The sequence below is a fragment of the Canis lupus genome, chromosome 21 (assembly GCF_011100685.1).
Source record: "Canis lupus familiaris isolate Mischka breed German Shepherd chromosome 21, alternate assembly UU_Cfam_GSD_1.0, whole genome shotgun sequence".
NCBI classification, from domain to species: Eukaryota; Metazoa; Chordata; class Mammalia; order Carnivora; family Canidae; genus Canis; species Canis lupus.
The window spans coordinates 47,630,088-47,634,615 of NC_049242.1; positions in this window are offsets into that span (position 1 = coordinate 47,630,088).

Consider the following 4,528-nt stretch of genomic DNA (forward strand, 5'->3'; position numbering starts at 1 on the left):
CTCTCTCTCTCTCTCTCTCTGTGTCTCTCATGAATAAATAAATAAAATCTTAAAAAAAATAACGATCTCTTATGGCCACTGAGGCAATATATTTGAAAATCAGTTAAAAATGTTTCTATATGTTGTTGTATTACAATTTAGGTTAAATTAATAACCTGGGTCCCATAACCTGGGTCCTATTTGAAAGTTAGGGACCTACTTTTAGGTCTTGAAAGAATCAGATCTTGGGGCACCTGGGTGGTTCAGGGGTTGAGCATCTCCTTTTGGCTCAGGGTGTGATCCTGGAGTCCTGGGATCGAGTCGCACATCAGGCTCCCTTCAGGGAGCCTGTTTCTCCCTCTTCTGGTGTCTCTGCTTCCCTCTGTGTTTCTCTGATGAGTAAATAAATTAAAATCTTTGAAGAAAAAAAAAAGTCAGGTCTTGAAATCAGAAATGGAAAATGAATTTGAATATCATGAATAAAACTCTCTGAATATCTTATCAACACCAGTAATCATACTCATCTGGGTGATTTGTCAGGCCTTGTTTAACAATGATCTGGAGCGGGTGCCCCACTAAAAAACAGCAATTCTCTTCATTCTCCAAGACCATCACCCTCACTGCCTCCAGCTTGTTTATTTTATTTTTTTAAGATTTTATTTATTTATTCATGAGACACACAGAGAGAGGCAGAAAGATGGGCAGAGGGAAAAGCAGGCTGCATGTGAGGAGCCCAATGTGGGGACTCAATCTCTGGTACCACGACCTGAGCCAAAGGCAGATCCTCAACCACTGAGCCACCCAGGTGCTCCCTCCAGCTTATAATGGGACTTTCATCTTAGTCTTCTTCAGTTAGGAGAAAAATTCAGTCTGACTCAGAAGTAGACAGATTATATATGAAAAATAAATGACAAGAACTTGCTAATTTCTATCAGCATAACTTGTGAAGTAATGTTGGCATGTATTCTGGTGCTATTAAATAAGAAAGAAAAGAACATAATATCAGATAAGAAAACACTTATTTAATATGAGTGAACTCACTAAGATTTTGGATCCATTGTGTTAGCTCAAGTAACTGGAAATGACTAAGTTTTCTGGTAGTTGCCTAAAACCTATACTGGGCAGTGACCTAAAATAAACTAAAGAATTAAGTAGATATGATTTTATTTAACAAAAACCAAAATCCAAAAGTAAGTTATCTATAACATACCATCCTTAAATATAATGACATCCAAACTAAAAGTAAATGTATGAAAAATATGTATCATGCCTACAAATAATCAAAAGAAACTTGGAGTAGCTAAACTAATATCAGATATATTAGTATTAGACAAAGAATTTGTCTAATTCAATTTCTAATGATTCAATTTCTAATGATAAATCATCAAGAGATAATGTATTTATATATTGGAAAACAAAACATCAGTATTCATAAAATCAAAACCAATAGAACTTAGAGGAGAAACAGAAAAATCCACAATTGCAGTTGTAGATTTAAACATTATCCTCTCAGTAATTAATAGAACAAGTAGAGAAAAACCAGTGAGGACACAGAAGATATGAACAGCACAGAAGATTTGAACGATACAATTGATCAACTCAATTTAACTGGCATTTATAGAATGTTCCACCCAACAATAGCACAATATAAATGTTTTTCTACTACATACAGAACATTTACCAAGATAAGACCACAACCTATTCTGTGCCATAAAATAGTTACAATAAATTCTAAGCAACTAAAACACACAAATATGTTCTTTAACCACAATGGAATCAAATTAAAACTCAGTAATGGAACAGTATCGGGAAAGGGCCACACAAATGGAAACTGAACAATACTCTTTTAAATAACCCATGAGCCAAATAATAAACCACAAGGGGAATTAGAAAATTCTTTGAAATAAATAAAGGTTAAAAAATGACATATCAAAATTTCCAGGATGCATCTAAGGCAGTGTTCTACGGGAAGTACTTAGCATTAACTTGGAATCAGGAGATCCTGGAGATAAAAAAACCAAGTACTATATTTGTAAAATTAAAAAAAAAAAAGTATGATTAAAGACCATCTGCTTGAGAGGTGTCTGGCTTGTTCAGTTGGTAGAACATGTAATGGTTGATTTTGGGGTTCTGAGTTCAAGCCCCTCATTGTGCATAGAGCCTACATTAAAAAAAAAAAAAACACAACATTTTCTTGGAAAGACATATTTTGAGTTCATGTTTCTGAAATACCACCACTGTGCATCAAATGGGTGTCTCATTTAATTAAAAAAATGATTTAGTACTGCCTTTTTTTTTTCTTTTTTTTTTTTTTATTTATTTATTTATGATAGTCACACAGAGAGAAAGAGAGAGAGGCAGAGACACAGGCAGAGGGAGAAGCAGGCTCCATGCACCAGGAGCCCGACGTGGGACTCGATCCCGGGTCTCCAGGATCGCGCCCTGGGCCAAAGGCAGGCGCCAAACCGCTGCACCACCCAGGGATCCCTTAGTACTGCCTTATTATTTTTCTAAAAATGAGAAATTCAATGATAATGGAAGATAAAAAAGAAGTTATAACGTGGAACACAGGATGCCTAATCAAGGCAATGACTTTCATTCCACTTGATGTAGCTGATGGTAAGTGTTTAGGTGAGGAGTTAGTACTTCCAACATTAACGCTCTCCAACTGACCACACCTCTAGGTAAGCCACACTCCTTCTCCAAAACTTAGTTTCATCAACTATAAAGTGAATGAGTGTATTTATTAAAATATATAGTCCCATCCTTCTTGAAAACTCTATATTTTTATTTGACAAATATCATTAAGCTCTTGATAACATGTATTCTATGTGCTGAAGGAATTGTAAAAACTTTTGTCATCTTTTTTCTCAAATTGCTTACAATCTATTGCATAAAATAAACCTTACACAAGTAATAGAAACACAGATTAGTCTGTGATACAGTTTAAAACGTAAATTTAATCCAAATGCTGAGGATCACGAAAAAAAAGAACTAACATTTTTCTTAGGGTAGGCCACAGAATTATGGATATCTGTATTTGCGTATCATTGATTTGGTAACCTTATTGATCATAGCTTTTCTTCGCATCCCCCATATTAACAAGTGATGTCCAGTCTTTAGATGTCCATGGATTTATGGCAAGAAAATAAAATCAGTGTCACAGTATGACATGCCCCAAAGTCACATCTTACATAGCAGAGTTGCCTAGTAGGCAGCGCAGCCAACTGGTCTAAAAAGAATGTGAAAACTATTCAGCAGGTCTGCAATACCTAGAAACACAACTTATTCTTTTAAAAAAGAGAGAGAGAGATAGATGATAGATGATAGATAGATAATAAATAAATAGATAATAGATGATAGATGATAGATAGATGATAGATAGATAGATGATAGATAGATAGATAGATAGATAGATAGATAGATAGATAAATGATAGATGATAGGTAGATGATAGATAGATGATAGGTAGGTAGGTAGATAGATAATAAATAAATAGAAAATAGATGATAGATAGATAGATGGATGATAAATAGAAATAACACAGTAACGAGGTTTGTCTGAAGCAGCCTCTTCGGATTGTTTGATGTAGTGCAGCCAAAGTGACGTTTCTAGACTTATGTTCTCTGGGTCAAGTTACAGCAGGGCACATTTGGCCTAGGGGGAAAAAAAGTCAAGCTTATGTCCAAAACTCATCAAAGCCTGCAACCGGGACACATACAGTAACCACTGGGAATAGAGCAAATGAAGGCTTCACAAATCCCTGAAAAGAATCAGTTTTAACTTGTAAAGCCTGGCATAATTTCCTCTCCTTTGCTCCAGGACTTACATTTTACACATTTTTTTCTTTTCTTACTGTCCCCGGGCAATGCCTTGCTGTGGAATAAGTCCTCCTGGTAAGGCGTGTGCGTGAGAATGTAACAACAGGACATCGAGCAAGGCTTCCTAGTGCTTTGCCGTCTTTCCTTTCCCATAGTTCATTAAGAAAAAAAATGAATTATTTGCTCCGTTTAGGAATCAGAAACATTGGAAAATACATTTACTTGGAGCATGAAGTTTTAATTCTTAAGTGAAAATTAAAATAAAATGCCCAATTTCTTCAATTCATGCTATACTGTTAAACAATATGAAGCACAATTTCAAGCTGCAGGAAAATGGGATGGAGCAGGTATATCTTTTATTTTCTCCATGTGACTCCAATATCATCTTTAAAAAAATAACTGCTGAGAATAACCAGTCATTTTAAAGTAATTTAAACATATCCTAAACTGAAAATTCAATATGCCTCTGAGCTCCCCATGATCCATTTCAAGTTTTCTAACTCTGTTTAAAAACATACCAAAGACTCCAAAGGCCATTTCCTAGATGGCCCCACCAGACTCACAGAGGATGCATGCGGCATGTAGAATGAACCCAAGAAGATCTCTTAGCATAAGCATGGCCTCTGAGGCAAACCTTGACTATCAGAGACCCAAAAATCTAGAATATAAAAACTGTAGAGCAGGTTACTAAATAAGGACATAAATGATCTTGGTATTTATTAAAACAC